Here is a 26,902-nt window from a genome sequence, read left to right as displayed (position 1 = left end):
TTGGAATGAGGACAGGAGCTTTCTCAAAGCCCATCTATCATGACAAGTCCCATCATGCTTCTAGGTGGTGACAGAACCTAAAATGCACAAGAAGCAACATGAGAGCAGAATCTGTCTTGATTTCCAGGTTCCCTGTGTTCCCCACAGCCATTCCTTTATAGTCTAACTCTCGCACCAATATCTGATGGGGCGTCATTCTCACCATTTTGACCCTTCTAAAACATTCATTATTCAAAAAATCTGAGTCTTTCCCTTTATACTGTTAATTCATCACTTTATATGCTACTTAATAAAGGCATGCACTCAATAAAAAGCACAACTGGTGCCAGCATCTTTAGAAACAAACACACGAGGCTGGAAGGTATATAGGGTGCGCAGTAGGGGCAGGAGAGATGGCAAAGGCTCAGCCGGCTCAGCAGAGGGGGCAGTGGGGAGTCACAGCCTTCCTCAGACATGGATTATGGGTTCTGGACCAGTGGAGCCTGGCTCAGCTGGCTGCACTCGAAGTATCTGTGTCTAGCTCAGGACTGGAATATGCTCTGGGTTTAGGAAACACTGGCTGAATGGAGAAATGAGCTTCCTCACAGCGCAGCCCCCCCCTCCACCACCACCACCAACACCATTCCCACCTCTCTAGCTGGCCACTCCTGCAAGTCCAGGCCTCCAGGACACCCCCTCCAGGGGTTCACTCATGGCCAGAGTCACACAGTCTGCAACGCGTCCCAATGACATACAGGGCATGACCATATTTCAGAACGAGAGGCAAAGTCCCAGAGACACTCCAGCCCATCCTCATGGTCCACAGCTCAGGGATTCTGAGGCAAGCTGAGCGCGAGGGATCTTCGGGTCATGAACAGCAGTTCTCCACCCCCAGCTTGGATGCCTTTACTCTCTCATCCCAGGAAGGTGGGATCCTGGAGAAGGGAGAGCACCAGTACAGTCAGAGCCCCGTGTGGGCTTAAGTCCAAGCTCAGGATGACTCTGATATCCCCACTTGCCTTCAGCGCCTTTCGGGTGAGATCCTGGGGGGCAGGAATCCCATCTGACTCTCCAACTATGGGGAAAAGGCACCTAACTAACTAAGCAAGTTAAGCTACACATCAAAACAAAGTCGGCTTCAAGCCAGGCGACTGATTCAAATGGGAATGCTGCCCCCTCCCAGCCTTGAGCCTGCAACTGGGTGAGACTAAGGGCAGGGATGAGAAGCCAGCAGCTGGCAGATGTGCCCACTCACCAGCAGGAGGAGAGCTTGGTGCTGGGTGACAGGGCAAGGGCATAAATAGAGATAAACTCGCTTCCTGTGCTCACAAATGCTTCATTAATAAGGCTGACCTCCTTTTCATGCTAAAAGTGTTTGTGTGCCCTTCAATACTTCCAATAATATCGCAAAAATAAGATGCAAAGCAGTAAACACATCACCCTTCTGATTACAGCGCAGAGGCACATAGGATTTCAGACAGAAACAGAATTATGATGTCTCTCAGGCCAATTTCGCTTTAGACTTGAAAACGGGGCAGGCTCTACCTCACCATCTACCTTAGTTCATTACAAAAATGAACACGGACACAGAGGATCCAAATATCCCAGTCGGCTGTGAAATGCATTATGGAATTTCTTTTATCAATGACTTGATGTGATAACTGCTTTTTAAAGACAAACTTTAGAATTGTTTCAAGCTCCTTGACTGCCACTAATAATCTTTTCATCCGGGAAACATCACTCAGCAGCTACTCTGTGTCTGGCAGAATGCCAGGAACGAGAGAGCCAGAAGGAAGGGTAAGCACGTTTGTGCCTTGAGGGCTCACCTGTCTGGCTACGGGCAGGGGCTAGCTGACCTTCACAGCCATGGCAGTGAGCGGTGGCAGAAATGGAACCGGAGGGGGCCTGTGTGCACAGAGGATCTCGTCCAGCTATGCTGAGGGAGAGGTGATAAGGGGGTATGAAAAAGTACGAAAGTGGGTAACAGATTTGGGGTTTTGAAGAACAGATAGGAGTTAGGGAGGTAATGAGTTGGGAAGAAGAAATAGCGCAGGGCAAAGGCTGGGAGCATGGGGGTAAGTGAGGACCGCATGAGAGTCAGGAGCGTAGCTAACGGTGGGAGAACAAGGTTCCTGTGTCCTTTTGCCAAGGACCTTATTGACGGGGTCAAGCTTGACAGTGGTGGCGGCGGGGCCTCTGCTTGGTTTTATACAGGGGAGCAATCAATCCACAAGTGATTACCTGAGGGTCCCTTGAACAGCTGAGCAGCACCCAGGGACACTTTCCTTTATTCACTGCTCCTGAGGCAACTGCAACTTAAAAGCCTCATTAGCAGGCAGGTCTCCAACCAACAACCAAGCCTGCCTTCCTTTCCATAATGCCCTCTTTTTGAGGCCACAGCTACTTTCAATTGCATTCTAATTTCAAGAAGTGATAAACATATGCTCATGTTTCCATTTACAAGTTTTTGATTATCAGCCTGGCATTGTAGCTGCAAATTACCCATTTTCTATTATAATTATTTTTACTTCTCTAGATGAAGAAGGAAAAGAAGCACTTTTAAATTACGAATGTGCCCAAGCCACAGAGGGAGGGAAGAATTAAGGTACTGCTGCATCTTTTGCCAGCGGCAACATAATAGCAAGAGTTTGAAAAATGAAATGCAAGCTGTGGGCTGTGTTAGAACAGGCTTTTGAATGGGTGCATTTGCTCACCCCATCAGTCTGTCTAAACCATGACCCCAGTTGCAGCAAACCAGGGAAGAGCTGGGCTGGTGGTAGAAATGCTGGCACAAGGGCTCTCTAGGACTGCTCCTTGGAAAGTGGGCTGTAGGTGAGAGGCAGGACCTCGAACACTCTTACTCTTTTTCACTTCTAGGAGGAATTTTAAACCATGGACATGTCACTAGCTCAAGTGCATCTAAGCAGTTGAAGTGTTTGGTCACACTGTGACGGGAGTTCTGCAAGGATCCTGTCATGTAATCTCACAGCACAGATGCCTCTCCCAACTGAGACCCGGTACAGCTCCTTGTCTGGCTGCCTTTCTCTCCCGGTCAGGAAGGCTGGCTGGTCAGGAAGAGCCTTGGGAACGGATGGGAAGCCTGAATTCCGGCTGCCAGTTGCAGAGATGAGGATGCTAGCATACAGAGTTGCAGACCTCTTTTGCAGCTTAATGCCCTGTTTAATTGGCATGCAACATTAATTGACAGTGTAGTATGTAAATGAGAACCTCGGCTTTGAACGTGCTATTTGGTGGCTTTGTTTTGAAAAGTGCAGCTCTAATAATGAGACAGTTTTATTACTGGGGTGACTTGCGCATCAAGACACTAACCATCTGAATTCTAAAATATGCGCCACAAAGCTCCTAGGTCTCTGGGAAAGGGTGCAGAGGACTCAGTCTCTGCTCTCAAGGTGCTCTCCCTCCCTACTGAGGGTGTGGGTGGAGGGTCAGACAAAAGCAGCAGCTACAGAAAGGTTCAAAATGCCATTTGTGGTCAAAGGGAAAACTGTCCTTGTAGCTGTGGAAGTTCCAAATACTGTTCTCTTTCCACATTTTAAATCCTCATAGATGACAGTAAGAAATCATAATCATAAAAATCTGTGACAGTGCTAATGATGATAGCTAAGTTACTGGCGTCTTGTGAACCGGGCACTTCTTAGGTCTGTGGACTCACACCCGGGCAGCACTGGCCGGCACCATGCCTGCGGCTCCCGGGGCCTTGTTAAATGTCCGCACAGGCCTTGCAGATGGGTGCTGTGAGTTGGTGTCTCAGGGGACACTGAAATTGTGGGCTCCTTTATTTTTATTTGTTCTATACAAGAGGAGATTTATTTAGTTCAGGCAATTTATTTTTTGGATAAATAAATAGGATGTAAAGGTTATTTTATCTTGAAATGGCTAATGCAAGACAAGCCATTTCTGAGAGTCAACTCTCCTCAGCTGAAACTTGGGTGCTGGCCACATGCTCTTCATCTGGTTCTTTAGAGAGATCTCCTTTTTATTTTTTCAATCTTAGTTACTTTCAACTGAGGTCACACTGGGGTCTCCCCATCAGGTATTACCACTGCCCTGCACCCACCACCCACATCCCAAGTTTCCGTTCCACCACCATAGACCATTGTGCGGCTTCCTCCCTTCTTTGTTCTTAACCATTCCCTCTCACCCCCTCCCCTTGGGCTCCTTTAAAGACTATCAGGAATCTCAGAGCAGAGGCAATCTCTGTCAGACCACAGAGACCCTGTCATTTCACTCCCCACTGCCTTGAAGGCACAGACACCACCAGGGGCCCAGACAACACAGGCTCCCCCTCCCCCTCACACCCCATCGGTATTCAAGATGTGCTCACTGGCTCATTCATTTTTGCAGGAAACAATAGATGGAATCCGCATATTAACCACCCTTTTAGGCATCAATCATAAATTCTTCCCTCAAGAGTAAATTGTCCTCCTTCTGTGTATCTCATCTCAAGATCCTGCCTGCATAGGGGCAGGTAACAGCAGGTTAACTGGGCAGGCACTCTTCCCTCAATAGTGGGGTCTTCCCTCAACAGGGGGAGAGGAACCTGCAGTCCAGAGAGGCAGCTCAGGTCCTTGGTGTGTGCTGTGGGGCATCCTAGAGAACTCAGTACCAAATCTGAAGGCAGTTCTTGCCCACTGCACGGTGGTAAGCACAAGCCCCAGAACCCCATGCTCCCCCAAGTCACAGGCTGGGGCTCAGGGATGCCCACAGGGGTGGCATACTCTGGAGTTTTGCTGCTTGGAAAAGCTTGGAAGACTTCTCCTCTCTTCACCCACTCGTACCCCCCTTTTTCTGTGGTAAGACCCAGGCAGTGTTGGGAGGCCACACCTAACGGTTTCGCATAGCCCTCCAAGGGCATGCTGCCACAGTGACCCTCCCAGGGCACCTCCAGAGTGGGATGTGGTATGGGGCAGTAAGGAAGCACCTTTGAGTGCAGTGGGTCTCAGCACAGGGGAACCAGAACCTCTCTCCCAGTATAGGAGGCTCTCTTAAGGTTCCCACCCTCCTACCCCAGCTCAACCCTCTGAGTCTCCAACCAACCGACTTCTGCAGACCTGCCCTTAGCAAAACCCCAGGCGTGGTAAGTGCCAGAGGCTTCAGGCATGTGGGTGAAGCACTTGTTTTTAATGTATATGTCGAATTTTCCCCACCTTTAAATATGAAAGATTTCCAAGCACACAGCAAAGCTAAAATAATTAAAAAATAAATACCTGGATAGCCTCCACCTTGATTCTACCATTAATATTTTATTATATTTGTTTTATTATATATCTATTCTTTTATCCATTCAACAATCCAGCTTTATTTATTTATTTTGTGCTTTACAAAGTAAGTTGCAGGTATAAGTGTCTGTCTCCCTAAACACTTCAGCATGTATTTCATGAACTGAAGTTCTATATTAGATCAATATTTTTTTTACCTTTAAAAAACATACAGTGGAATTCACAAATTTTAAGGGCACATTTTGATGAGTCTTAACAAACTCATAGACTTGGGTAACTGCAACTCCTGCAAGATTGAGAACAGCAACACAAATATTCCTCTTGGGTGCCTTTCTCCAAGCAACCAGTGAATTAAATTTTTCCACCATAGACTAGTTTTTCTTCTTTTAGAAACTAAACATAAAGCTTGTCCCTGTGCCAGTATTACCTGGCTTTTATTCAGCATTACAGCTGTGAGATACATCCAGGTGGTGTGTATATAAGTAGCTTATTCCTTTTTGTTGATGCATTGTATTCCATTCAATAGCTGTGCCAGAGCCGCCTATGGAATACCTTTTTTTGAAAGTCAAGATTATCACCCAATCAAGGTTATTCTGTAATGAAGTCACTCTCATTTGCATTCGGACCTGTTCTCTTATAATGAGACAATCAGCTGTACTCACAGTTAGTACAGCCTTGTCTGGTTCCAGGAGCAGGTATGAAAAACAGAAATAGTATCTGCTATCATTTTGTGGGGAAAAAAAAAGTGTAAAGCCATCAGAGTAGAGACTCCCAAAAAGTGTGATGGGATTGCAAGATGATTCTAAATAAGAACTTGAATCTATTTGCTTTCACAGGTACATACCACTTCTGGCCTATGAAACCAGTTTTCCTCCATGAAGGGGATGTAGAGTTTGCTTTTTAAGTAAATGTATTTAAAACCCCTTTATTTAAGAAAAATATTAAATAAACAAGGAGGCAAGAAAATAGAAAAAGTTAAGATACTTGTATGCTGCTGACGGTGCATGAGAAACGTCTAGAGCAGAGGTGATCCGTCCCAGAGGTGCATTAACACCACCCAGGAGGCTTTAAAACAACAAACCCGGGTCCCTCTCCAGAGCCTCTCACATAATTGGCCAAGATGTATCCAGGCTTTAATGGCTTGAAAGCTCCCCCCAGTTGATTTTAACATGCAACAGGATAAAAATAATGTTTTAGAAAATCTCAGTTCTCAAGATGTGGTCCCTGGGCTGGCAGTATCCACATCACCTATTACAAATGCAAGTTCTTAGGCCTCACTCCTGACCCACTGAACTACAGGGAACCTAAAGTGGTTCTGAGAACAACTGTGCAAAGGGTGGGTGTGACAAGCCCTAAAAGCAGCTGTCCACCAGCTCCTTAGACCAAGGTCTGCTGCACCTCTATGGTCCCGATGCAGCCAAGGTCAGTGGCTCTGCAAGAGCAGCCCCCAGGAAGCCCGGCTCCTCCCTGGCACAGAGCGGTGGGTGCAGGCCAGGTGGTGAGCAGCTGCTGACTAATTACCAAAGTGGTGACATCCTAAGGTCCACTGTGTCTTAACCTCAATTAATCCACAAACCAGTTAATCAGCCCCTGAAAATCCAGTGTTGACTATAATTTTATTTTCACCATGATTTTTGATTATCACTGACCTCCTTCCACTCCATTACCCTTGTTAATTGAGAATTGACTATGCAGTTAAAATGAATGTTTCCTCCACTAACAGAGCTGTACCCGATTCATCTTAAAGTCCCTCGCAGCTCAGAAAATGTGAGGAGTCCACAGATAATATTGATCTGATACAATTCATTTCACCAAGAATTTATGAAATTACCACTCGGAGGTCACCTATTATGAGTTCATATATCCAAAGGCTTATAGCAAAGAAACAGAGTTTTGGTTGAAGGATAATGCTGTACTTAAACCAGTACCTGGCCAAGCCTGGCTTCCTGGTTACCGTGATGTCTGTATTAAACGATACTCAATGCAGTTTCACATATTTGGCAAAGTCCTTGGAAATACCGAGAAGATAAGCTAAGAAGAAATGCCTTCAGGGCATTACTCTTCAACAACTGGCAATTCTGAGAAGGAGAAATGCAAAGGAAGAGGCGGTCCCCACTCCAGGGAGAGAAATGGGGGATCTGTTGATCTATTCAATCGCTAAGTTGGAAAAATGAACTTTCATGGAAAATTGAAAAGATGACAGAATTTGCCAAAGGAAATGTGCTGTGGGAACTGCAGTGATAAATGAAATTCCTACTAGTAGTATGGACCAGAGAAGATGTCTGAGAAAAATACTGCAGTTCTTTGCCTGTCTCATGGCACAACAAAGGAGTAGTGTCACCAGGAAGGAAAGCCAGGGGCATGGTGCGGGGGATCTCACGACACCCGAGTCAGGACTGACTGTAGAGACACAGGCCCACAAAGGCAACTGTACAACAGAAGAGTTGGAATCAGGTCTGGTGACGCGATGTCCCAGGAATCTGCGCAGCCTAGCCCACCGTAGACCCATGAAACCCTCACCTGGTCTCTCCCCACTGACCACAGCTCTAGTGCTGGACATGAGAGCAAGATGTGCAAACTTGGTTGTGGTGCAGACACCCTTCCTTCCCTTGGCAGCAAGTTTCTCCTGGGAAGGGGAGATACTCTTCCCACCAGGGAAGGGACTTAAGGGAGCCGACTGGCTTACCCCGCCTTCTGCCAGCACACTACTGTACAAGTCTTAGTCAACGAGTATGTGTTTGTCTTCTAACTCTCAGCTTAGAGGGGAGTAAGGATTTAAGACTTCTTTGTATAAGGAAGAGAAAAGCAGAGTAAGAAGATCAAACAATAAACATACAGGGATATGTAGACTTATTTGTTGTGTGTTCCCAAACCAAAGCAGAAAAAAAAAAAAAAAAACACTTCTTTCTTTTAATGCACTTTTTAATTACTGAAGCTTTCAAATACATCCAAAAGTAGAGATTAGCGGGCTCTCCCTGGTGGCACAACAGGTTAAAGCACCACACTATGAAGCTCTCAGAAGCCACTGCAGCACGGGTTCGATCCCCAGCCTGGGAGCTGACCTATATGGTGTGGCAGACCTCTCCTGCCTGCTCCCCTCAGCAGTGTATTTCAGTAGATCTGCCTGTTCTGCTCCCTGCTCTGCCTCTGGTGAATCCTCTCACCCACCACACTTCTGACCTCTACCCCAGTTCTATAAGCATAAATAAATAAATCTTTATAAAAAAATAGAGATTAGCATATTGAACCATTTCTGGACTCCAGGCTACTCCTTACCTACACAGTAGGTGTACTCTTCACAGTCTGAAATTCAAACTTTCTGCTGTCTGAATTCCAACTCCTTAGGCTAGTCCTGCATCCTTTTGTTTTGAGGACAGCTCTGCTCTGCCACCACTCCTATGTTTCACTCTACTACCATATGATTCTGGAAGTACTGTCAATCTAATCTCAATTTCCTGGAAAAAAAGCAATTGATCCAGGAGTGGGGACATTTTGCTACTGAACAAATCAGAGTCCCTTTTCAATATGGACTCTAGACAAGAGTGACTTTTTCTGATAGCATGAGCTAGGAATCCACATGAGCCCATAGCTGCCATCACTGCTACTTTTGTGAGGGGAGTTAATGCAAATACCTAGTGTCATCACTGAACACCTGGATAGAGCCTCACGTGACACCCTGAAACTTCTCCATGATAGCCATCTTTCTAGTTTTGCTTAGCCCAGTTTGAGTGAAATTTCTATTCCTTATATATCCCATCCAATAATCCCACACCAGCCACCTTTGAAGAAACAAGTACAATTTCACTCTTCTTCTGGAGGTAGTGTTTGCCTCTTTAATTTAACTAAACAATCTCTATTCTTTTAGGAGTACAATTCCTAACAGAATCAATAGAAGTATGTGGGTTAAGGATACTTCCTCAAGCAGGGAAGAATTCTATTTACTGGTTTTTAGCAGATTGTTGCCATTAGTGATAACCACTACTCACACCTTCCCCCAAACAAGCCATGTTGGTGTTATTTTTGGCTAAGATAAGCTGTCAGAGAGTGGTCCTGAGCTCACTGGGAGACTACACAAAACCTGGACTCCTGAAGCCAGGCAGAACAGACCAGATTCCAGCTTCAGTGCCAGATGGAAGGAGGAACCACACGGGCCTGAAGTAATAGCTGCCACAAAGATATGGCCTTAAATGAAATGAGAAGAGGGACACCCAGAAAGCGGAGCTCGGCCACTTCACCTTTGCCTCTGCCTCCTTCCCACCTTGACACAGGCACTTCTGGACAGTGCAGACACAGAGCTCCCAGTATGAGTCAGTGTGGACATGAGCTACAACGGCCCCTGGGAGCCTGCAGACTGGTGAGAGGTGGCATGATTAGTGCTGCCATGGCTAAGACGTGAAGAGGCACAGACTGGCCACGGCTTTCTAGGAAGGCTTCCTAGTTTATTTCCTCACTTGAGTGATGACTCATATGTACTAGTCACTGTGGTAGTGCCTGTGGTAGTAAAAGAATGAACACAGCATCATGCCCATGGAGATAACTGATTCAGAGCCAACTAAGGTAAAGTCAACCTACAGAACATGCTGCTTTTGGGGGGAGGGGTAAGGAAAGGAGGGAAAGAGTAAGAGGAGGAAAGAGGCAGGGGAGACTGATTGAGAGAAGAGCGAGAAATCATGGGGAGAAGAATGTGGAGGGATGAGGGAGGAAGAGAACCTTCTGTGCACTAATAAGCTCTGAAAGAATATAAAGAAATGTAAGAGTGGTTGTTTATGGGAGGTAAGGGTAGGGAATAAATGAGGAGAAAGAACATTACCATTGTGCACATTTACATTTGTTTTTCCTTAATTTTCTAACCATGTAAATATATTACCTGTTCAAAAAAGAAATTGAACAAAACATAGAGCTTCTGAGGCATTTATGGCCATCCTCAAAGTAGTTCTGAGACACACCCGGAAATTGTGGCAGGAAGTGCTACCCAAACAAGCCACAATGTGACCGTAGTACCCTTCTATAACAGGTGGGTCTGCATTCAGTCCCCTTCAAACTGGGCAGAGTAGTAACTATGGCAAAAGTAACACTACGAGACTTCAAGGAGGGGGTTATGAAAGGTGGCATAGCTGCCTCATGGTCCACTCTGGATACCTGTTCTTAGAACCTGGCTGCCACGCTAGGAGGAAGAGGCCCCAGGACAAGGCATTCCAGCTAGCAGTCAAGGAGTTCCCATGCCAGGCCCTGAGAGAGGACACCCAGAAGTAGCTCTAACCAGCACCAGGTGACTGCTGATTCAGGAATCGGAGGCCCTGAGCAAGCCGTGCCTCCCTGAGCCCAGTCAACCCCTAGCACCAAGAGAGATAATAGCAAAATGACTATTTTCTTTTTAAGTCACCACGATTTAAGTTGTTTGGGTCTTGCCCTTGTCTTACACTGATTTTCCAAGATTGAAGTTCTAAACTGAAGACAGTTTACTTGTGACTCCCAGAAAGCACAAGAAATAATCTGAAAGGGGCAAGTATTGAGTTGGCTCTGTGAAAGCAAGAATAGTTGAGAACAAATGGAGCATGATGGTTCTAGGCACCTGTGGGAACCACAGGAAGTGCCATCTGGATACAAAGAGCTGGGCTCTGGGGCAGGGCGTGGTGGAGATGCGGGCAGGGACAGCTGTATGGAGAGCTGATAGGTCAAACCAGGAGTGTGGGAGAGGGGCGAGACAGAGGACACTGACAAGTGAAAGGAGAACCAGTCAGACAGGAAGGAGGAAAATCCAAGAAAGAAGGCTTAAGGATGGGCAGGTCAGTGGTACCAAATGCTGCACAGAGAACGGCCATGGGATCTGGCACGTGGAGGTTGCTGGTGACCTTGGTGACCTGTAGCGGCGCAGTCTCCCCAAAGCGGCAGACAGACACGAAAATCTCAATGTATGCCCGTGAATACAAATTACTTCAACCAAACTTTATGAGACCAAATAAATAATTTTGGATTCCCTGCTGAGCAACATAAGAGGGAAAAAAGGAGGCAGGGGGAAAATCCAAAATAATAGGAAAAAGGAGGGACGACAAACCTTGTTCTGTTGAGTGACTCACAGGCAGGACAGAGAGGTAGTTAAAAAGGCACAAGGTGATTAAACCAACTGTCTCCTGAATTCACTTTTTATTTTTTCTTTTGTACAGAGTCTATGAAAGATTCCTTTGTTAACCATTCACAGCAATGGCAAGGATGAATACAAAGCAGGCCAGCGGCACCTGGGAAGTGCGCAGGCTTTGCTGGGGAGGAAGCTAATCTTCTACTCTTCCAAGTCCTCAGCTGGAGAAGAATGAGACTGACAAGGGAGATTAGCAAGAGAGGACAAACTTAAATTATATGCACCGGGCCAGAAAATATGAACCTGCCTTCTGGTGCTTCCAATGAAGTTTCATAGGCTCTTGCAGAGGGATGATGCATTGAGGAGGGAAAAACAGACTTTGCAAGCCTTAACCTTAAAAGATAAGGCAGTAAGGCTGTCTCCTACCTCCTGGACTACCCGAGATTTTCTGCTTTGGGAGATAATCAAACAAAACATTATTCTTGAATCTTCTGTCTCATTATCAGCTGCCACTTGGGCACATCCTGGGGTGGCCCACCCTTGGTCACAATAGCTTCTTCGTCTCTTGAGCCAGTACTGAGGCAGTGGCTGCAGGGAGCATGCTATAGGGGGTGAAGGCTCAGGGCTCAGTGAGTGATGTCTGCCAGACCCAGGATAAGAGTGCTGTGCATGTGCAGAAGCTACACGCCCACTTCTGTCTATGGAATGCATGTCGAGCTATGTGCTTTTGAAGGTGACATGGTCTCATATCTTTAAAACACTGGGGTCTTGAATCCCCTCTATACAAATCCTAAAATCTCTTAACCCAATGCATATGCATTTTAGCCACCAAGCCCTGTTGAACTTGTGACACGGGTGTTCAAAATCATCTTTTAGAGGAAGGCCTTCATTTGCAGTGACAAACATTCTAATAGACTTAATAAATACATGGAAGATGTTTGCAGAATATGCAGTATGCCCCAGTTTTCTTCCATTAGTCCTCCTCCATGCAAAGGAAAAATAAAACAAGCACATAAAATGGATTGGGACCCACAAAACTACAGAGTGAATTAAGTTGAAATGTCAGCACAACCATACCATACGCCTCTATTGCTAATAGATATTTTGATGAAGAGCTCACTAAATCTTTAATTGGAGATGGAGTGTTTCTATATAAAGGCAATGACTACAAAACATTTATCACAATGCCTAAAGCCATAACTACAGAAATTCTCTCCCATCCTCTGCTATTAGTGTCAGTATAGTGAATCCAATATTAATATTAAACCATGGTGATACAATCGTGGGTTGATACAAATGAGGTTAAATGTTTTCTCCCAATGAATTTTTCTTTTAAGATCATCTTTATGGACTTGAGAAATAATAGGAAAAATCAAGCTTCAAGAGAGGGGAAAACACTGCAGCAATAAAGATCAGTCTTATTATATACTCTTTTAATGTGTTGTGTTGAACTGCACATCCTTACCACACTGCTGCTCTGGCCCTTGACATCAAATGTTGGTAGTCTATCCCAACTCACAGAAAAAAAAATATGGGAATATATTTCTTATTTAAACTTTTCTTCCCCTGATTTTGTCTTAATCTTTTGGTGCTGGCTACAACTTAATGTAGACTTTAATTTCCTATGAATGGGTATCAAAATGAGTGTGGTGTTGTTTAGGGAAGAATGTCACAGCAGACAGCATCAGAGCTCTGCCCCAGCTCTCACCCCTTTCAAATTCAGCCTGACTTCCACCTGCCAGTGCTAGGGTGCAGGACAAAATATCCTCAAGCCTCTGGGTTTGTCTAAGGCTGGATGAAAAAAACACCAGATGACTGAGAGACCAGTCCTTTGGGCTAAGAAGTGGGACAGGAGCCTGAGGTGTTGAGGAGTGGAGGAGCTCAAATCACAAACAGAGGGTAAAAAACTAGGTGTCTAGGTGTCTGCCCTACCTAAATTTCTCTGATAACAGGTTGTTCTTTCAGTAATGGTAACCATTTCTCCTGAGGCTCACAGGGCCTTGACTAGCCTTAGTTCAACATACTAAGGTAACAAGCACTGAAAAAGGTCTACTCTGGAAATCTTGGGAAAAGGCTAACTAACTTTTGTGGGGAGACTGAGCCCACATTAGCATCAATGCATTCCTTTGCACTGGTGTTATCTGGTGGCCATGAGCTTCTAGAAGTCCCTGAGAATTAACCTCATCCAATGATGGGCAGTAGAGGTGATTATATACCCATATGAGGCAAACTCTGCGAAGGTTGATCTACACTGGCTGGTGGTGATTCCACAGGTTAGAACGCCACTGCTTCCACACTGGTGACCTGCCTGATGGCGTGCATGTCTGGCACATTTCCTCTTTCACTTCATGCTAATGGTTCCTGGGGATCTCCTCCATGAAAACTACACAGACGTGGGCCCTGCCTGATGGCACAGGGGGTGAAAGCACAGCACTGAGAAGCTAAAGCCACTGCAACATGAGTTTGATCCCCGGCCTCTGAGGTGACCCACATGGCGTGGCAGACCTCTCCTGTCACGCCCGCTGCTCCCCTCAGCAGTGTACTTCATCCACTGGCCTGTTCTGCTCCCCACTCAGTCTTTGGTGAATCCTCTCACTGCTCCTGCACCTCTGGTCTGTACCCCAGTTCTGTATGCATAAATAAACAAAAATCTTAAAAAAACAAAAAAACTACACAGACACAAATCTCGGTCTCAAATAAAGACACGTGTCATGATTTTCCCAGATTTGGCCAACTGGTGCTTTACAACACACTGTTGATGATGACCTATGCCCTGGTCAGCACCAATCAGCAGAGAATTTAGAGGTCCAGAGCCAACACAAGGAGAGTTTTTGTGCCCATGGACTAGCATGGGGCAGGCTCGGCTGCCCCAGGCAGTTGCAAACCTAGGGAGTATGTGTGCATGTGTGTGTGTCAAGAGGCTGCTGAGATTCCACCAACCCAAATGTTGAAACTGAGACCCCTTTCCCACTGAGGCCAGTGGGGAACAAGAAAGGGCAAGGCTCAGGAGGATATGAGGGCAGGGCAGGGAGAGGCAGCAGCTTTCGTGACTTGAATATCCTGAGAACCTGGGCACCCAGGGCCAAAGTGGGCACATCTGCAGGCCATCCAGCCAGAGGACGCAGAGTGTGTCCCTCGATCCAAAACTGGGAGCTAAGTTTGGCTTTAGAGACTGTCTATTGGAAGGGTTAATTCAGGAACTGCAAACAGCATAAATACCATTTTAGGATTTAAAAAATGTCCTATCAGTAACAAAGCAATATAAGATGTTTGAAATATGAAAACAAAACAATCCCTAGTTCCAATATTCACATGCACTAGTGCACTATTGCTCCATTTTGAGGCTTCCCTTGCAGACTGTTTTCCATCTTAAATGTCACGATACCCATCCACTGTGACTATGATGGCTTCCATGCCCCTTCACATTTTAAGTACCGTATAATAGTCCATCAACCTGGTCTTCTGTCATTGGCCTCTCCTCCTATACTGTATATTCAGGTGTAAGTTTTCACTATTATAAATAAGGAGGCATCTTATTGTTATTAGCTCTTCTCCTCACCTTTCACATTATTTTCATGAGATGGAATCCCAAAAGGAGACAAAGGGTAGTGAGTAGCATTTCAGTGTCACCAGAACCCTTCATCATCTGCAGTCCTTTGATTATTCACACAATATAAAGTGCGCCACAGACACCCACACTGTTTAAATGAGAAGAATGACCAATAGCGTCATAGAAGTTTCCCAGATGAAGGCCAGATGGGAGAATCAAAAAGTAAAGCATTCTGATACTAAGTTTAGGGTTCATGTAATAAACAACTATTTATGATCTTTAAAATGTACATTTGAAAGCCCATGCTGATTTCAGGTGACACTCCTACACACGAGTTCCTGTAGCAGGCATTCCTCTTAATGATCCCCTGCTCAGAGAACCTTCCTGCCTTTCAAGCCTGCTCCTGGTCTGGTGTGATTCCCTTACTGGGCTGACATTTCATTATCTCCCACATGCCATTTACTGAGCCCAATTTCTAGTTCGTTTGTACCACTTGTCACCTTTCACCCTCCAGGCCTCCTACTGCAAACCCTTCTGAGCCATCACACTGGCTGCGGGGAGCTCTGGTACCTGGAGTTAGGTTGCAATCAGGCTGAAGGTGCTGGATAACTTCATTCTACACTTGCCTCTTCAAAACACAAAGTCTAGGTAGGAGGGAGGAGAATGAGGAACTAAATTCCCACTGCCTTTAACAGGTTAACTGCTCCTACCAGTCAGTTCCAACACTCCTACCTGGGCTGCGTCCTGCCTTGACAGATGATTTTTATGAGATGAAGCATGGTGGGGGGGCGGGGGGGACGCTGATGGAAGGAGGGCAGCAGGAAGGAAGATTGACTCTAATTTAAAACCGTCTTAGGAGCTCTAAAAAGTTCCATGTTGACTGATGGACACATTTACTCCTCAGAACCTGTTTCATAAATACCTACCACTTAACATGCACTTTCAAGAGGCATAAATACCGTCACTGTGTGTCAGCCTTATGGAAGGGAAATTTCCAGAGCCACTTCTTTTTCCCATGGCTCAGAGTCACACGATTACAATCCTATAAATGCTGTGCCCTGGGAGAACAGTGGTCAAGCCCATCCCGCCAAGAAGGCGTTTTCATTTTCTGTACCACGATACGTGTTTCCTTCCTTTGCTTCGGGGAAAGGAGGCAGCTTATCTCTAGTAATAAGGTCTACATCTGCTGGGAGTTGAAGATGTATTTTGTCAACAGTTCTGGCCAAACAAATAAAATCACTCTTTAATAATATTCAGTCATAGAGAAAGAAAGCTTCCTGGGGCTATTTGGATCATGTCTGGTTGAAAACAGGTCTTTCAGTGTGATTTTTTCTCTGTTCTCAGGGGAACCGAATGGGTCGAAAGGCAGATGTGTGTCCTCCTGGAGGACCACTGGCTCCTGGCAAAGGACTGTGCGGGGACAGGGTGGCTCTGCGGGCTTAGGGCCACTGCCAGCTCTGTCCGCCACAGCTGGGAACAGACAGCAGCCCACCCTTCTGACAGCAGCAGTGAGCTCTGCCCACCGTGACATAGGAAAATGCATGCTGGGTGCTCAATTTGGTGTGTCCGGGAATCAAAGGAAACACACAGGCTCTCAATATACTCTTTCCTCTGGAGGGAGAGGGCTCCAGGATCCCCCGCACCCAGTCCATCCTCAGATGAGCTGTACTGCTTGCTCCTGCCACCCCATAGAAGATGTGTGATGCTGGAGACCCGAGCAGAGAGCAGCCAAGAAGGGGCTCCATAAACTATAAAGGGTTAAATAGTTGGAGTATGAGCATTATTCTCCCATTTCGGTGGCAAAGCACCACTTCTTTTAAAAGTACACATTCTTAGTAAAATTACCTTGGCAGCATAAAACATTGTTTACTAAAATGTGTAGAAAAATACCACCCTATGGTCTTCAAAGGTACATAAATAATGATTATAAGCCTCTAAGCAACATTTATAGGCCTACTCTATCTATATTGATGCTGACTGTATTTCTCTATCTGTCCCACCTTTAAACATTCTCATGGCACACTGTCATGGCAGTTAATCCAGTTTATCATTTAACACTGTGCATGTTTATGTGCTTAATTCTGTCTTTATTAACAATCCACCTCATAATGTCTGTAGGCTCCATGAAGGGTTGAAACTGTTTCACTTTGGTTAGTACGCTAGTCCCCAGAGCTACTTAAGAATTTATAGAAGGAATAGAAGGAGACAGGACAATGAGCCAGGTGCCATGCTGGGTAGTGGAAGCCCTTGGTCCCACTGTGGAAGTGCTCACAGTCCAGAAGAGAAGGTAACTCCAGGGTAGCTGAAGAAGGGCCCCCTAGGTTACCCCCAGCTCTATGGGGTGGCAACGTGGATTCAGAAAATAGGCAACACCTTCTCAGCAATAGGCAGTACCTGTGCCTCTGCTCCAGGGTGATCAGCTTTAGGGACAGCTCTGGACAGAGGCAGGGGCACCTGGGAGACACAAAGATGTAGCCCTGATCTTTACTAAGCAGGAGGCCAGGCCCAGAGATGGCACCCTAGGTGGAAAGGGCAGACAGCGCTGGGTCCAGGAGACAATGCCATCCTCGCCCAAGCACTTTCACCCACAAGCTCATCACTGAGAACCCTGGATTTCCTGGGAGCTGATTTCTCCAAATTCCCACTAGCCACAGAATGCTTCCCTGCTCCTAGTTCTCAGGTTGGAGTGGCAGATGTATGAGATTATGAGAGAGACAATGAGGGAATCACATGTCCACTGCAGGTTGTTAAACACCACCACGCAGAACTGCACAGCTAGAATCATGGGGCAGGAGCTGCCGTCCCAAGCCTTGCCCTGCCAAATGGGATCTGTCTGTCTTTACTAGGGAATTATGATAAACGAGCAAAGACAGACACTGGTCAGGACAAGCCACTTTATTTAAGAGCTTCGACAGCTCAAAGTGGTTTCACATAGAAGCATGGAAGATTTATCTAGATGATAAAATACCTGAACATGAAAGGCACATAAATTATAAGTTTGCAGGTTTTTTTCCTTTTAAGATTTCACATAGTCAAGTACTTTAAGTAATGAATGAAATGCACATAAAGTTGACTTCATTTCACACAAGCTGTTCTAGTTAGTGTCTGCAGAGTCTTTACTTCCAGATGGGACTAGATTCAGAATCAACACCTCCCATCTGTGTCTATGGCTTTCCGTTTCCTCACTCCAGTGGAAATCACTGGGACAATTAATAAATACAATAGCAGCTATTTTTTCACTTAGCACTTACATGCTGTCTGCTACATGAGGAGGGCAGTGTTCATTTACTTAATAAGAATATTACTGAATGCTTATAACAGTTTTATGAATTGTAATATACCTTAGGTACAATGATTCCCCATTTATAGATGCCAACAGGTTTAGAGCTTCTATGCCACAGATGAGGTCAAAGGCAATTAATTTCACCTGATTCCAAAATTGGGCTATTCACCCCTAAGCTGCAACCTTCATAAAAATCCTTGACATGGGCCCTCCTTGGTGGTGCAGCAGATCAAAGCGCCGCACTGCAATTGAGCTGCAGCTGCTTCAGTGTGAGTTTGATCCACAGCCCTGGAGGTAACCCACATGGCATGGCAGACCTCTCTTGTCTTACCTGCTGCTCCCCTCAGCAGTGTACTTTGTAGATCTTCCTATTCTGTACCCCACTCTGTCTCTGGTGAGTCCTCTCACTGCCCCTGAACCTCTGGCCTGCACCCCAGTTCTGTATTCATAAACAAATATTTAAAATACACACACACACATTTTAAAAAATGCATGGCACTTAGCAAATGCTTCAAAACATAGTTATCTTTCCCTATCTTCATACTTCTTTCTTTAAACAGCACACTTAAAAACAGGGAAGTGTGCCTTGAGAGTTTATGTTCCTTCATTCACTTTAGGCTCACTACTCTGTCAAGTGTAGGGCTTACAGAACCAGATTCCACTGCTCCAAGATCACACATCCATTAGAGGGCAGAGCAGGGATCAAATCTAGGCAAGGGGCACAGGGGTTAGGGCACAGTCCAAACAAAACTTCTTAGAAATTTTCAACCCAAGACTTCTGCTGTATTTTCTTCAGTTTGGGTCTTCAAAACATACCAGCTCTCTAGGCCTCTGACAGTTTTGCTGCCCAGAGGCCCTTTATCATGCAGAGAACACCCTTCTTCCAGACAGGCAGATGCTTTCTGGTAAAACCAGTGCAGCAGATAACCTAACTCGCACAGCTAATCACCCTGCACAGTCCCTCAGAGTCACCCATTCACTCCCACATCCAACCTCCAACTATCTTGTTTCACTTTTGTTTAGAATACAAAATAATAGCAAATGTAATAATAGTAACTTCCCTCCAGTCAGACACTGTTCTTTGTATTTTAAGGACATCAACTGATTAAATCTTTATAACAAACCTCGAAATTAGGCGCTATTATTATTTCTATTTTCATTGATTTTGAGGCAAAAGGGAGCTAAACATTTCTTCAGGGTCAACCATATGCCACTGCTATGATAGCTTGCTAGTCAGACCACAGTGAGCTGCCCAGGTCTGGCACAGAGATGGGGCGTGATGGGTAAGAATCCAAACCCAGGTTTGTGACTGCCTGGCCTAGTGCTTCCCTGCTCTCTGAGGCTGCTGGCATTGCCACAACCTATGAGGCAATGGTGCCCTGTCTCCTCCTCTAGCACCCTTCTGTTAACATCGGTCTTATTTCTTTTTAATCTCTATTCACAAACTACATCACACTCTTCTCTTAACTGTGCTCCCCCACTCTCTGGGTAGTCTAGCCCATGTTCATGGATCAAATCCTGAGTCAACACCATTGACTTTAACAGTCATAGAAAGTGGGATCAATTCAAGCCAATAAATTGACAGTGTTTCCTGGAGCCCAAAACTCTCTCCTAAATCTCTGGTGTTTCAAGATCCGAGAGGTCTTCAGCAGTAGACCAGCAGGATTGTTGCCTCTAGGAAGATTTTGTGAACATGAGGAAGAAACTAATGCTCAGTTGAGGAGCCTTGTTTTGGGAGGAGTGTGGGAGGGAGGAAAGAAGGGGACTCATGGAGCTGGGAGCAACCGATGAGGCTTTCTGTACCAGGTAGCAGGCAGAGGAGCTTTTCAGAGCAAGGCCAGGGGTCAGAGGAGACCCTGGTTCCCAGAGTCCATGGAGCTGAACCATGGGTTCAGGAGTTCTAATTTTTCTCTGAACCCTCAAAGCCAGTATCAAGTGGGTAATTGTTAGAAGTTTCAAGAGGTAATGGTCAAACCAGTCATTGTTTTAGACAATAGGGTTTGAGAGATTCTACTTAGAGGAGGAAGGGGCCGGGGGTGGTCACAGAGACAGGCACACTGTTTACCCCAGATTAACAGGGCTCCATCCAGAAAAGTCTTTACCTTTACTTCAGTCACTGTACACCTTTATTTAACATCATGAAGAACTTATACTCAACAGCTCAATCATCCAGCTAGGGCCCATTTACAGACAAGGAACTTGCTTTCCCCCAGCAATGTGTGGGCCAGTGGTGTGGACCTTCCTTTTTCAAACAAGCTAGTCTCTCCCCAACAAAATGTGTGCTTTGTTGTTCACACTGGAACGTTTGGATTCACACTCAAGAACTGGCTGCAGCATCCTTTACAGAAGGGCACCGCCGGTTAAATCTCTCCCCAAACCTCCATCGTTAAAACCTGAACACTTCTGTTTGCTCATTATGTACAGCTTGTGGGGCTCTCCATGACACTGTCAGGTTCCTAAGGTTCCAAACTGCATTTCCTCTGCCAGCACTGCCTCCATCTCTTAGCCCATGGGCGGATATTCTGGCACGCGATTAAATATGTGCTGGAACCTTATTTGTATCTATTAAAGCAGGAGAACTGAAGGTGGGGACCCAACTCCCCCTCTTCCGGCTGTAGTGAGGGCCACATCAGTAAGAGGTTAGTTTGATAACTCCAGGACGCCGAAGAGTGGCGCCCGATGGTAGAAGGGAGGCGCTCTGGGGCGCATCCACCTGGGACCAACTCCCGAGCTACGCAGCACGCTGCCACCTGTCGCCTGTGCGCCAGTTCCTGTTTAGGGACAGGCCGGTGCCCATGAGGGCAGAGGTCTCACAGGGCTGGCCAGGCTGCGCTTACCTGCACGTCCTGAGGCTCCACCAGACAGGCACTCGGCGAGGCTCGGGAGCCGCCGAAGACTCAGAGCGAGGCCGCGCAGAAGCCGGGTTCTCGGCCTGCGCAGGGGCCTGCACCCAGGGGCCCAGCGGAGCCGGCTATCCGGACGTTAGGCCGTCAGCGGCGGGCCAGTCCCCGCGAGCCCGCCCCGCCCCCGCGCTGGAGGCGGGCCTGAGGCGCTCTGGCCTGCCCCCTTCTCCCAGCTCCCGAGTGAGGGCGGAGTCACAGGGAAATCTGCGCCGGCCTCCTGAGTCCCGCCCCTTCGACTCAAGCCACGCCCACCAGCAGCCACGCCCACTAGCCGCACTCCTCGCGCCCGCTCCCTCTGACTGACTGGGATTCTCAGAGCCCTGTGTTATGTTTTTGCACATTTACACTTTGTTTTCCTTTCTAAAACTTCCTCATTCTTTCATTCCTATTTATTTTTACTTTTTTAAGGATTAATTTAAAATTCGAGTAAGGCTCTCCGTGGTGGCGCAACGGGTGAGGATACAGCACTGCAAGCTAGCCACAGCTGCTTCCGTGAGACTTCGATCCCAGCATGCCCACATGGCGTGGTGGACCTCTCCTGACCCACTCACTGCTCCCCCTCAGCAGTGTACTTCGTCATTCAGCCTGTTCTGCTCCTCACTCTGTATCTGGTGAAGCCTCTCACCGCCCCTGCACCTCTGGCCTGGACCCCAGTTTGTATGCATAAATAAATAAATCTTTTTAAAAAATGATTTTTCAAAAATGCAAGTAAAGCAGGGACACTTTTTAAAGAAAAAGTATCTAGTGCTCTTATGAAAGCAACAGGCCCCCTCACTTGCTTCCCACACAAAGCCCCTTATATTATATCAGTATCTCAGTTTAGTCCTTCTTGTGGTCACCCCCTTATCACTAAGAAAATAAGCTTGTGTTGCCATTTCTTGATTTATCTATTGACTTTCTGCCATGTTATATGAGGATTTACTGTCTCACTGAGCCCCTGTCTCCCTTCGCCTGACAAATTTATACCCCTAGTCTCAAATCCTGCCCTAGTTAACTCTGATACCTAAACCAGGAGTGGATGAAGATTCTTCTGGGACCTGCGGCTTATTCAACTGTGCGGAGACAGTGACAAAAGGCTGTTTCAGAAAGCCCCACAGAATCAGGCTTTGCAAGTGAACATTTATTTGGAACGAGAGAACATCCTTGGCCATTCAGGTCCACACCCCCCCCCCCAATATCTTCTTGGTGTTAACTCCCTGCTTCATCCAGGGACCTAGCTTCCCCTCTCCCGCCCAAAGACCTCCGTAACTCCCTTTCCTTCCAGGGTTCATGTAGTAAGGGACCCTGTGGATCAAGATTCTTCAGTTCCTACCAAAAGGATTTTGTTGCCATCTCATAGGGTTCAAGTGTGTCTCAGACTGAAGAGTAATCACGGACATGCAGACTGAAGGTTAGCAAGATCAGGTTTGTTGCAATAAAAGACTTCTGACAGCAGGAGGTAGTCTAAGAGTGGAGTCCGTTACTGACTCCTCAAGGGTGGGCTACAATTTTATAAGCAATCTCAGGGACTTTCCACTGTTCTGGTGATTTTTCTGATGCCTGGGAATTTTCCCCACAAGCTAGCTTTTGCCCCTATATCCTTCTCTGTTGTCACCAGCCTTACTAACAAGCATTCCACTCTTTCAGGCTTGCCCTACTTTCTGCTCCCTTGGTTTCCTGAGTGAACTGGACATGTCAAGGATGAGGCACTTCATTCCCAACTTCTAGCGTCAGTGACAAGTTCTCACCATAGGATGGAGGGTGCTTCATCATGCTGGTCTGGGATCTTGGCCCATCTCCAGATCTTCATGATGCTTCCCTGAGGTTGGCTGTGTGGCTTCACTGTTGCCACTTTTAGGTCGGCCCATACATGTCCCTTCTGTGTTAGTTAGCACAGGAGGCTCAGTGGCAGCAGCAAAGCCCAGGTGGAGGGGCTGCCCCGCTCCCTCTCTGCCATCCCTCCTCCCCTCAGAGAGTTCAGCCAATTTCCTTTCTCTGCTCAGCTTCCCTTCTCCTCTGCTCTCTCCTTCCTTTGTCCAGTTACTAAAGACCAAGGACCTTGGGTGTCACTTCACCTTGTGAGTGTGACTCCAGAAGGTAACCTTGGGCAAAGTCACTGTACAAAGCCTATTTCCTTCTCTGAAATTGGAACTACCAATTCATCCCTTTTGTGGGATTAAGCAGTCTACTATCTGTGTGCTTAAGGATAATCATCTTTGGGTGTTTTTCCCATTGTTTAAAAATTTTTCATTTTTAACAATTCAGAAAAATTAAATATCAGTCAAACTTATTACCCTTTTCTTTCTACTACATTTGGTCTGGTTTTTGTATCATACTTGGAAAAACTATTCCCACCCCAAGATTAATGGAATAATTTCAAGGAGAATTATCTTTGGGTATTCTCTTATTGATAATTTAGTTTATCTCCCAACAGATTGGTAAGCTCATGAGAAAGATTAGGAACTTGTAGGAATCGGTGTGTAGCATGCTGGTACCACAAGTTGAATTAAAACCAAAAAGTAGGTGATTCTAAGTCAGTGTCTTGACCTAGGGAGGGTAATACTGACACAGAATAAGAGCAAGAATGGTTCCCACGAGAAGGTTGATGGTTTCTCAGGGGTGTAAAGACTAAGGGTAGACCATGGAGGAAGTGTGGCTCTCTAGGCACAAAACAGTGTCTCCTAGTTGTGGAAGTAAGAACCTCACGTAATAGCCAAGCTTTATATAACTGGGAGGTGGACAGTGGTTGAGCAATCCATTCTGGAGAAACGATTATCTCCTATTTCAAAAGGAAAAATATCTAGTCATGTCCTTTGCTTGAAACTACAAAGAGCTGTTGGGTAATGGGTGTAATGGGGATAATATGTATATGTCAAATTGCTATGTTACATTCTCCTGAATCCTGTTCTTATGGCTCAAGGAAGGTGGTCAGACAATGCCACTTACAAAGGAGGATTTTACATAGATGATGTCTCCCTTTGAGTCCCTCAGAAGCAGACCTTAAAACAAGCGTTCAATGCCAGTAACTTCTTTGGGAGATACAGGGGACACCAGCAGAAGAAAGGAAAGTAATGCAGGATAGGAAAGGCAGGCCAATAAAAGGTACATTTGAGAAAAATTTCAATCTAAACAAGAATAGTTGATGTGAAGTGGAAACTCTCATGCACGAATGCTTAGAAAAACAGAACTTAAGAACTGAGAGATGACTGTCCAAGAAACTTTGTCTTTACAGAAGGTTGAAACTAACCTCCCAATCAATGCACACCGACAAGAAACTTCCTGAGCCTCAAACCAACATGGGCACTGTTTGTACTCTGGCTGGACAGTCCCTTCTCTGTGTTCCTTTCCCATAAACACAGCCCACCCAGGCCCAGTGGGCTCACCTGCAGCTTACAATGGCACGTGGCTTCTGAGCTGAAGTATCTTTGCTAGTCCTGAATAAACTCAGTTTCTAGTGCTTTGAACTTGCTTTTAGTTTAGCTCTTTATTTAGGTTGGCACACTGTTAAATCAGCTAATGCTTAGTCCTGTGAATGAACTCTGTAAAATAGTGTGAAGAACATCCCTTAGAATGATCCCACCCAAGACAAGTTTGTGGGAACAAGATCTCTAAAGGGAGAAAACTGGAACTGACAGACTAGCTAGTTTTTGCACATTATACAAATTGTTTCAAGACAAAAAAATATGGTTACCAAATGTGACCATGCTAAAGCACTATTCTATAGCTTCTTTCTATCACATATTAGTGTTCTAATGGGGTGAGGGCACTTTGGGCTGTAATCTATGAGCAGACAGGGACAGTCACCATCTCAGACAGAGAGGTGTGTTCTGGGACATTCTGGCTCTTGGGCAGATAGAGATGGAATTGACTCAGCCCTCTGTCTTTATATGAACTCATAACCTTGGCTTCTGAGCTCTCACTGAGAAAGGGCAAGCTTTGGTTGAGTAAAAATTAAATGTAAAAGATAAGATGGCAGACTTTTAAAATGACCAAAGAAGGTTTTCAGGCACTCTAAGTCCTTCAGAAGGTGGGTATTTTCTTATAAACAATGAAAAAAAATGCCAATCTAAGTCTCTTTATATGGCCCCTGCACAGGCCTCCCCTGGAAAGTTGTCTTTTGTCAACCTGGCTCAAGTGGCCATGCGGATGGGGCTAAAGTGATCCTTTTAAATCATGAAACGTTTGCAACTCTTCCCTGCTCAAAAGCCCTCAGTGGCTCCCAGTACAAGGAGAGCAAGTGCCCAAGTCCTCTCTAATGGACTACAAGTTTCTCACAAGGTCTGCCTGAACATGTTGGCCTTGACATTTTCTCCTGACAATGACCATGGGCCCTTCCTCCCTCGCAGACTCCTAGAGCTTCTTGCTTGCTTGAACACACCATCCCTGTTCTACCTCAGAGATATTGTGTTGCTGCTCTCAGACTCTCCAGGTAACTAGCACAATTCATCACCTGTCTAGCAGATGCCCCTCCTAAAAAACAAACACTCCTCTACCCCTCCATTCATCCCACTTACAATCTGCATTTGGAACATAACTTTATTTATTATTTGTCTCTCTCACTTGAGTTCTAAAAGGGCTGCATCTCAATCTATCAATATTTTGTTCCCTGCTATATCCTCCCACTTAGAAGAATACCTGGCACTTAGTAGGGATTCAATAAATATTTGTTGAATGAATGAATTGAGCAAAATAAAAACAGAAACAAAATCAGTAAATATATAGCTCAAAAGAATAGTGGGATCAGAGAAAGAAAAGGTAAAATAAGAGGGTAGATTCTGATGCACTCAACAATCTGATTCATAATTACAGGTGAGTTTTAGACTGCGAACTTTTGCAATTTTATATGTGACCCAAGGTCTATGTTAAATATTTAAGCAAAGGTTAGTTTGAAAGGCTACATACACATTGAAAAGTAGTAAGAATTAAAAAGATTCCCCTCGTCATTTAAATAATTCAGAATGGTGTTTGTGACTTCTGCTGGCATTTGAGGGTCCAAGATAGTAACTGCTTACCTGAAAATAGGCCTTGATCAAATATTTAAAATCTCACTTATTTTCATTTTCTGCATCATTTTTATTCCTACTTCCCATTTTTCCTTTTATCCATTCTGCAGCTGTACTATTCACACAATAAAGTTAATAGAAATGTTTCATGGATTATTAAATGAAGCTAAGCAATGAGCTTTTGCTAGAACATAAGGCCAAACTGGGGCCACTTTGCTGTGCTAACAAAGTAATTTTTCCTTGAAGGTCTGGACTAGGAATCTACAGAGACCTCAGCCCTGTGCTGTGCAAGGCAGATATGTATGTGTGCTGCAGGAAAAGCTTTAAAGTAAAAAACAAAGACTCCCCCCGCCTCCACAGGTTGTACAAAGGGCAGTTAAAAATTCTTAAAATAAAAACAGAATTCATAAGTGGACACTTGAAGTTATAGCAAGAAGGTACTAAATAGTGCCTGTCTGTGATGAAAACAATGCCCCCTGGTGACACCCACAGCGGAGTGGATTTTGGTTACCATCTACCCAGGTTTAATTATCTAATGTTCCAGCAATAGCACTCTGGTGCTGTAAATTATCTTTCCTAATGGGGCTTTTGTATTCTACCCCTGCTGCTGAAACTCTAATCCTGATTTTGATGTCCATCTGGGCAGGCTTGATACAAAAAGGTCAAAGTTATAATACATTGTTCACAATGGACAGCATATCAGGAATAATCCATTATTTTTTGATAAGGAGAGAGGATCAAAGAGGTCAGATCATTTTTTCAAGATCACATGCATGAGCTAGCTGTAGAGAAAGTGGGAGTATCCTTCAGATTTTTTTTTTTTTTTTTATGTGTGTGTACAAGCAACATAAGTCTTTCCTGAATACAAGGAAGATTGTTGGGAGGCTTG

General features: G+C 45.5%; 1 protein-coding gene across 1 annotated transcript in view; it reads right to left on the bottom strand.

Annotated features, from left to right (window-relative positions):
- Nucleotides 1-21,108, bottom strand: part of NMNAT3 (nicotinamide nucleotide adenylyltransferase 3) — a 103,824-nt gene extending 82,716 nt beyond the window's left edge. The window contains exon 1 of the mRNA XM_004682441.2: nucleotides 20,966-21,108. The gene's annotated coding sequence lies outside the window, so the exon portion shown is untranslated. The remainder of the gene's footprint in view (nucleotides 1-20,965) is intronic.
- Between the last annotated feature and the right edge of the window lie 5,794 nt (nucleotides 21,109-26,902).

The sequence above is a fragment of the Condylura cristata genome, unplaced genomic scaffold, assembly GCF_000260355.1.
Source record: "Condylura cristata isolate star-nosed mole 26May11 unplaced genomic scaffold, ConCri1.0 scaffold00014, whole genome shotgun sequence".
In the NCBI taxonomy this organism is placed as follows: Eukaryota; Metazoa; Chordata; class Mammalia; order Eulipotyphla; family Talpidae; genus Condylura; species Condylura cristata.
Note: the sequence above shows the minus strand (reverse complement) of the source record. Positions and strands in the feature narration are given on the sequence as shown.